The sequence below is a fragment of the Phyllobates terribilis genome, unplaced genomic scaffold (assembly GCF_046119375.1).
Source record: "Phyllobates terribilis strain yellow unplaced genomic scaffold, ASM4611937v1 Scaffold_460__1_contigs__length_1441810, whole genome shotgun sequence".
NCBI lineage: Eukaryota > Metazoa > Chordata > Amphibia > Anura > Dendrobatidae > Phyllobates > Phyllobates terribilis.
Window position 1 is genome coordinate 1088668 of NW_027363220.1, and position 9138 is coordinate 1097805.

Genomic DNA, 9138 nt, shown 5'->3' on the forward strand with positions numbered 1-9138 from the left:
GCATAAGTATAACGCACTTCCCATAGTCCTTCATATAGTATAATGCATCCCATAGTCCTCCATATAGTATAATGCATCCCATTCTCCTCCATATAATATACTGTACAGCCCATAGTCGTCCATAAAGTATAATGCACAGCTCCTAGTCATACATGTAGTATAATGCACCCCATAGTTTTCAATAAAGTATAAAGCACCTCCACAGTCATACATAGTAGTATAATGCACCACATCATAATATATAGCAGTATAATTCACCCCCATAGTCATATATGGTAATATAATGTACCTCCATAGTCATATAAAGTAGTGTAATGCACCCCATAGTCATATATAGTAGTATAATGCACCTCCATAGTCATATATAGCAGTATAATGCACCCCCATCGTCATATATAGCAGTATAATGCACCCCATCATCATATATAGCAGTATAATGCAAGCCATAGTCCTATATAGCAGTATAATGCACCCCCAGTCATATATAGTAGTATAATGCACCCCATAGACATGTACAGTAGTATAATGCATCCTCATAGTCATATATAGTAGTATAATACACTTCATAGTCATCCATAGAAGTATAATGCACCCCCATCGTCACATAAAGCAGTATAATGCACTCCATAGTCATATAAGGCAGTATAATGTACCCCCATATAGTTTATATAGTAGTATAATGCACCCCATAGTCATATATAGCAGTATATTGCACCTCCTGGTCATATATAGTTGTATAATGTACCCCCATAGTCATATATAATAGTATACTGCACCCCCATAGTCATATACACTAGTATAAAGCATCCCATAGTCATATACAGTAGTATAAAGCACCCCATAGTCATATATAGTAGTATAAAGCACCCCATAGTCATATATAGTAGTATAAAGCACCCCATAGTCATTTATAGTAGTATAATGTACCCCCATAGTCATATATAGTAGTATAATGCACCCCACTGTCATATCAGTATAATGCACCCCCATAGTCATATATAGTAGTATAATGCACCCACATAGTCAAATATAGTAGTATAATACACCTTCATAGTCATATACAGAAGTATAATGCACCCCTATAGTCATCCGTAGTAGTATAATACAACCCCCATAGTCATATATAGTAGTGTAATGCACCTCCATAGTCATAAATAGTAGTATAATGCACCACCATAGTCATAAATAGTAGTAAAATGCACCCTATAGTCATATATAGCACTATATTGCACTTCAGTCATATATAGCAGTATAATGTACCCCCATAGTCATATATAGCAGTATAATGTACATCATAGTCATATATAGCAGTATAATGCACCCTTATAGCCATATATAGTAGTATAGTATACCCCATATTCATATATAGTAGTATAATGTACCCCATAGTCATATAGCAGTATAATGCACCCCGTAGTCATATATAGTAGTATAAAGCACCTCATAGTCATATATAGTGTTACGGGTCCGGGGGGTAGAACCTCTGTGCTATGGTGCAAGGAGGGACCCAGAGGGGCGTAACTAAGTATCAACCCGGACCGACCCTGGTCGTACGGCGGCTAATGACTCCGTGACCAGAGAGGGACCGAGCCGAGGGACCAGGTGCTACTCTGGGGATGACCTTGTAAGGGAGCAGGTGACCTTCACGGTACAGATGGCAGGGACTGACCGGAATAGCAGGTAGGCACAGCAGGCAGGCTGGCGAGCAGGAGTCTCTAGGTGGGCTGGCAGGTGGTCACGGCAAGTGACGGCAGGAGTCTCTAGGTGGTCACGGCAAGTGACGGCAGGAGTCTCTAGGTGGGCTGGCAAGTGGTCACGGCAAGTGACGGCAGGAGCCTCCAGGAAGGCACGGCAGGTAACAGGCAGGTCACAGGCAAGTGCTCCCAGGTGAGCGGGCTGACAGGCACGGCAGGTACCAGGCAGGCAACAGGCAAGTGCTCCCAGGTGAGCGGGCTGGCAGGCACGGCAGGTAACAGGCTGGTGGGCAAGACTGGTAGTCAGGCTAGCAGCGGGACCTGAGGGCTGAAGCAGAAGTCAGAAACACTGTGCAACAACTTTTGCTCGGGCACCTCCATTTTGGAGGAGGTGCCTTATATATGGGAGGACCCTCAGCTATTGGCCGAGGACTCCTTAGGATGGCGCACGCGGCCCCTTTAAGAGGGAGGGAGCGAGCGCGCCCTAAGCACAGTGCCCGGGTAGCTGCGCGAGCCGGCTGCAGGAAGAGGAGCGCTGGTGAACGCAGAGCGGGGAGCGAGGAGGTGAATGGGACGGCGTCTCTGCCTAGCAGGGGGCAGAGACGCCGATGCTACATATAGTAGTATGGCAACTTATTTAAAATAAATATTTAAATACTCTACCCACCTTCCCTTCACTCCCGCTCCGCAAGTCCTGTTGTGAAGCAGGCAGCTGACTTCAGCCTGTGACGGGAGTGCATGACGTTACTGCCATGCGCCCCGTCATGTGCTGGCCTATGATTGGCCGACAGAATGCATTGTCGCTAAAGGACCCAATAGGTATGTCCACAGCAATACACTTCAACTGGATGTGCGTAGGAGGACGCACATCTAATTAAAGGTTCTGCTGGTGTCGGCGGGCCCCTGATCCTCCGGGCCTTTGTGACTTGCTGCGACCGCAGTCGTTACTCCCCTACTAATCACAACCATGACCAACTTCAACTAGAAGGATAACTGGGACATAAATATTTTGCTAAGTAAAATGTCGACCAGTCCATTCTGAGACTCCCGACATCAGACTTAAAATAGCTTCATTCTGTTTAAAGCAACCATTTACACCTCCTACCAACAAGAGGCCAAACTGGGACATGGATAGGATATTGAACAGGTCTGCCTTTAACATCTAAGTATGAGGGATGGACTGGAAATTTGTTGGCCTCACCAGCTACCCTCAGGACTGTACTTTATTAAGGCACCTCCTTGTTGTTTGATAGGATCAGCCGTTATCACCCGGAAGTCATTCTTACCAATATCAGCAGAATTGCTAGTTAATGAAGCATTGAGACAGTAAAGAAAACAAGCCTACAAACCACAATCGGCTGACATACCACTGAAAGTAGCCCGGGGCGGGCGGGCGGGCCCCACAGTCCGGACCCGGGGCGGGCGGGCCCCACAGTCCGGACCCGGGGCGGGCGGGCCCCACAGTCCGGACCCGGGGCGGGCGGGCCCCACAGTCCGGACCCGAGGCTAGATCCGGGACAGGCGGCCTAACAATCCAGACACAGGGCGGACGGGCCCCACAGTCCAGGCTCGGGTTGGACGGGCCCCACATTCCAGGCTCGGGTTGGACGGGCCCCACAGTCCAGGCTCGGGGCGGACGGGCCCCTCGGTCCAGGCTCGGGGAGGACGGGCCCCTCGGTCCAGGCTCGGGGAGGACGGGTCCCACGGTCCAGGCTCGGGGAGGACGGGCCGCACGGTCCAGGCTCGGGCGAACAGGCCCCAAAGTCCAGGATCGGGGCGGGTGGGGGGCCCCACAGTCCGGACCCGGGGCAGGCGTGGGTCCCTACTGTCCAGACCTGGAGCTAGACCCGGGGCAGGCGGCCGCAAAGGCCGGACACGGGGCCGATGGGCCCCACAGTCAGGACACGAGGCCGATGGGCCCCACAGTCAGGACACGGGGCGGGCGGGGGGCCCCACAGTCAGGACACGGGGCGGGCGGGGGGCCCCACAGTCAGGACACGGGGCGGGCGGGGGGCCCCACAGTCAGGACACGGGGCGGGCGGGGGGCCCCACAGTCAGGACACGGGGCGGGCGGGCCCCACAGTCAGGACACGGGGCGGGCGGGGGGCCCCACAGTCAGGACACGGGGCGGGCGGGGGGTCCCACAGTCAGGACACGGGGCGGGCGGGCCCCACAGTCAGGACACGGGGCGGGCGGGCCCCACAGTCAGGACACGGGGCGGGCGGGCCCCACAGTCAGGACACGGGGAGGGCGGGCTCCACAGTCAGGACATGGGGCAGGCGGCCCCACAGTCCAGACCTGGGGCTAGACCCGGGGCAGACGGCTCACAGTCCGGACACGGGGTGGACGGGCCCCACAGTCCGGACACGGAGCAGGCATGCCCCACAGTCCAGACCTGGGGCTAGACCTGGAGCACGCGGCCCACAGTCCGGACACGGGGTGGACGGTCCCCACAGTCCGGACACGGGTGGAGCCACAGTCCGGACATATGGCGGACGGGCCGCACAGTCCAGGCTCGGGGCGGACGGGCCCCACAGTCCAGACCCGGGGCAGGCGGCCCCACATTCCAGACTCGGGGCGAGCGGGGGGCCCCACAGTCCGTACCCGGGGCGGGCGGGGGGCCCCACAGTCCAGGCTCGGGGCGGGGGGCCCCACAGTCCAGGCTCGGGGCGGACGGGCCCCACAGTCCAGGCTCGGGGCGGACGGGCCCCACAGTCCGGACACGGGGCTAGTCCCGGGGCAGGCGGTCCCACAGTCCAGACCTGAGGCTAGACCAGGGGCAGGCGGCCCCACAGTCCAGACACGGGGTGGACGGGCCCCACAGTCCTGACATGGGGCAGGCTTCCCCACAGTCCGTACCCGGGGCGAGCGGGGGGCCCCACAGTCCGTACCCGGGGCGGGCGGGGGGCCCCACAGTCCGTACCCGGGGCTGGCGGGGGGCCCCACAGTCCAGACCTGGGGCTAGACTCGGGGCGGGCGGCCCCACCGTCCGGACCTGGGGCGGGCGGGGGGCCCCACAGTCCAGACCTGGGGCTAGACCCGATGCAGGCGGCCCCACAGTCCGGACACGGGGCGGACGGGCCCATAGTCCGGACACTGGGCGGCCGCAGTCCGGATATAGGGCGGCCGGGCCCCACAGTCCAGGCTCGGGGCTAGACCCGGGACGGACGGGCCCCACAGTCCAAGCTTGGGGCGGGCGTGCCCCACAGACCGGAAACGGGGCTAGACCCGGGGCAGGGGGCCCCAAAGTCCAGAAACGGGGCGGATGAGCCCCACAGTCTGGACACGGGGCGGGCGAGCCCCACAGTCAGGACACGGGGCGGGCGAGCCCCACAGTCAGGACACGGGGCGGGCGAGCCCCACAGTCAGGACACGGGGAGGGCAGTCAGGACACGGGGAGGGCGGGCCCCACAGTCCGAACACAGGGCTAATCCCGGGGCAGGTGGCCCCACAGTCCAGACCTGGGGCTAGACCCGGGGCAGACGGCCCACAGTCCGGACACGGGGTGGACGGGCCCCACAGTCCGGACACGGAGCAGGCATGCCCCACAGTCCAGACCTGGGGCTAGACCCGGAGCACGCGGCCCACAGTCCGGACACGGGGCGGGCGGGACCCACAGTCAGGACACGGGGCGGGCGGGCCCCACAGTCAGGATATGGGGCGGGCGGGCTCCACAGTCAGGACATGGGGCGGGCGGGCTCCACAGTCAGGACATGGGGCGGGCGGGCTCCACAGTCAGGACATGGGGCGGGCGGGCCCCACAGTCAGGACATGGGGCGGGTGGGGGCGGGTGGGCCCCACAGTCAGGACATGGGGCGGGCGGGCCCCACAGTCAGGACATGGGGCGGGCGGGCCCCACAGTCAGGACACGGGGGGAGCCACAGTCCGGACATATGGCGGAATGGCCGTACAGTCCAGGCTCGGGGCGGACGGGCCCCAGAGTCCGGACACGGAGCTAGTCCTGGGGCTGGCGGCCCCACAGTCCAGACCTGAGGCTAGACCAGGGGCAGGCGGCCCCACAGTCCAGACACCGGGTGGACGGGCCCCAGAGTCCTGACATGGGGCGGACATGCCCCACAGTCCAGACCCGGGGCAGGCGGCCCCACATTCCAGACTCGGGGCGGGCGGGGGGCCCCACAGTCCGTACCCGGGGCGGGCGGACGGGCCCCACAGTCCAGGCTCGGGGCGGACGGGCCCCACAGTCCAGGCTCGGGGCGGACGGGCCCCACAGTCCGGACACGGGGCTAGTCCCAGGGCAGGCGGCCCCACAGTCCAGACCTGAGGCTAGACCAGGGGCAGGCGGCCCCACAGTCCAGACACGGGGTGGACGGGCCCCACAGTCCTGTCATGGGGCAGACATGCCCCACAGTCCAGACCCGGGGCAGGCTTCCCCACAGTCCGTACCCGGGGCGATCGGGGGGCCCCACAGTCCGTACCCGGGGCGGGCGGAGGGCCCCACAGTCCGTACCCGGGGCTGGCGGGGGGCCCCACAGTCCAGACCTGGGGCTAGACTCGGGGCGAGCGGCCCCACCGTCCGGACCTGGGGCGGGCGGGGGGCCCCACAGTCCAGACCTGGGGCTAGACCCGATGCAGGCGGCCCCACAGTCCGGACACGGGGCGGACGGGGGCCCATAGTCCGGACACTGGGCGGCCGCAGTCCGGATATAGGGCGGCCGGGCCCCACAGTCCAGGCTTGGGGCTAGACCCGGGACGGACGGGCCCCACAGTCCAAGCTTGGGGCGGGCGTGCCCCACTGACCGGAAACGGGGCTAGACCCGGGGCAGGCGGCCCCAAAGTCCAGACACGGGGCGGATGAGCCCCACAGTCAGGACACGGGGCGGGCGGGACCCACAGTCAGGACACGGGGCGGGCGGGCCCCACAGTCAGGATATGGGGCGGGCGGGCTCCACAGTCAGGACATGGGGCGGGCGGGCTCCACAGTCAGGACATGGGGCGGGCGGGCTCCACAGTCAGGACATGGGGCGGGTGGGGGCGGGTGGGCCCCACAGTCAGGACATGGGGCGGGTGGGCCCCACAGTCAGGACATGGGGCGGGCGGGCCCCACAGTCAGGACATGGGGCGGGCGGGCCCCACAGTCAGGACATGGGGCGGGCGGGCCCCACAGTCAGGACACGGGGGGGGCGGGCCCCACAGTCCGGGCATGGGGCGGGCGGGCAGTCAGGATATGGGGCGGGCGGCCCACCCCACAGTCAGGACATGGGGCGGGCGGGCCCCACAGTCAGGACATGGGGCGGGTGGGCCCCAGCCCGGGCCTCACAGTCAGGACATGTGGCGGGTGGGCCCATGTCGGAGCGGGTGGGCCCATGTCGGGGCGGGTGGGCCCATGTCGGGGCGGGTGGGCCCATGTCGGGGCGGGTGGGCCCCACAGTCAGGACATGGGGTGAGCGGGCTCCACAGTCAGGACATGGGGCGGGCGGGCTCCACAGTCAGGACATGGGGCGAGCGGGCCCCACAGTCAAGACATGGGGCGGGCGGGCTCCACAGTCAGGACATGGGGCGGGCGGGCTCCACAGTCAGGACATGGGGCGGGCGGGCCCCACAGTCAGGACACGAGGTGGGCGGGCCCCACAGTCCAGACCTGGGGCTAGACCCGGGGCAGGCGGCCCACAGTCCAGACACGGGGTGGGCATGCCCCATAGTCCAGACCTGGGGCTAGACCCGGGGCAGGCGGCCCCACAGTCCAGACCTGAGGCTAGACCCGGGGCAGGCGGTCCCATATTCTAGACACGGGGTGGACGGGCCTCACAGACCTGACATGGGTCGGACATGCCCCGCAGTCCAGACCTGGGGCTAGACCCGGGGCAGGCGACCCACAGTCCGGACACGGGGCGGACGGGCCCCACAGTTCGGACACGGGGCGGACGGGCCCCACAGTCCGGACACGGGGCGGACGGGCCCCACAGTCCGGACACGGGGCGGACGGGCCCCACAGTCCGGACACGGGGCGGACGGGCCCCACAGTCCGGACACGGGGCGGACGGGCCCCACAGTCCGGACACGGGGCGGACGGGCCCCACAGTCCGGACACGGGGCGGACGGGCCCCACAGTCCGGACACGGGGCGGACGGGCCCCACAGTCCGGACACGGGGCGGACGGGCCCCACAGTCCGGACACGGGGCGGACGGGCCCCACAGTCCGGACACGGGGCGGACGGGCCCCACAGTCCGGACACGGGGCGGACGGGCCCCACAGTCCGGACACGGGGCGGACGGGCCCCACAGTCCGGACACGGGGCGGACGGGCCCCACAGTCCGGACACGGGGCGGACGGGCCCCACAGTCCGGACACGGGGCGGACGGGCCCCACAGTCCGGACACGGGGCGGACGGGCCCCACAGTCCGGACACGGGGCGGACGGGCCCCACAGTCCGGACACGGGGCGGACGGGCCCCACAGTCCGGACACGGGGCGGACGGGCCCCACAGTCAGGATATGGGGCGGGTGCCCCACCGGGTGCCCCACCCCACAGTCAGGACATGGGGCGGGCGGGCCCCACAGTCAGGACATGGGGCGGGCGGGCCGCACAGTCAGGACATGGGGCGGGCGGGCCGCACACTCAGGACATGGGGCGGGCGGGCCCCACAGTCCAGACCTGGGGCTAGACCCGGGGCAGGCGGCCCATAGTCCAGACACGGGGTGGACGGGCCCCACAGTCCGGACACGGGGCGGGCATGCCCCATAGTCCAGACCTGGGGCTAGACCCAGGGCAGGCGGCCCCACAGTCCAGACCTGAGGCTAGACCCAGGGCAGGCGGTCCCATATTCTAGACACGGGGTGGACGGGGCTCACAGACCTGACATGGGTGGGACATGCCCCACAGTCCAGACCTGGGGCTAGACCCGGGGCAGGCGACCCACAGTCCGGACACGGGGCGGACGGGCCCCGCAGTCCGGACACGGGGCGGACGGGCCCCGCAGTCCGGACACGGGACGAACGGGCCCCGCAGTCCGGACACGGGGCGGACGGGCCCCGCAGTCCGGACACGGGGCGGACGGGCCCCGCAGTCCGGACACGGGGCGGACGGGCCCCGCAGTCCGGACACGGGGCGGACGGGCCCCGCAGTCCGGACACGGGGCTAGTCCCGGGGCAGGCGGGACCCACAGTGCAGACCTGGGGCTAGACCCGGGGCAGGCGGCCCATAGTCCAGTCACGGGGTGGACGGGCCCCACAGTCCGGACACGGGGCGGGCATGCCCCATAGTCCAGACCTGGGGCTAGACCCGGGGCAGGCGGCCCCACAGTCCAGACCTGAGGCTAGACCCGGGGTGGACGGGCCTCACAGACCTGACATGGGGCGGACATGCCCAACAGTCCAGACCTGGGGCTAGACCCGGGGCAGGCGACCCACAGTCCGGACACGGGGTGGACGGGCCCCACAGTCCGGACACGGGGTGGACGGGCCCCACAGTCCGGACACGGGGTGG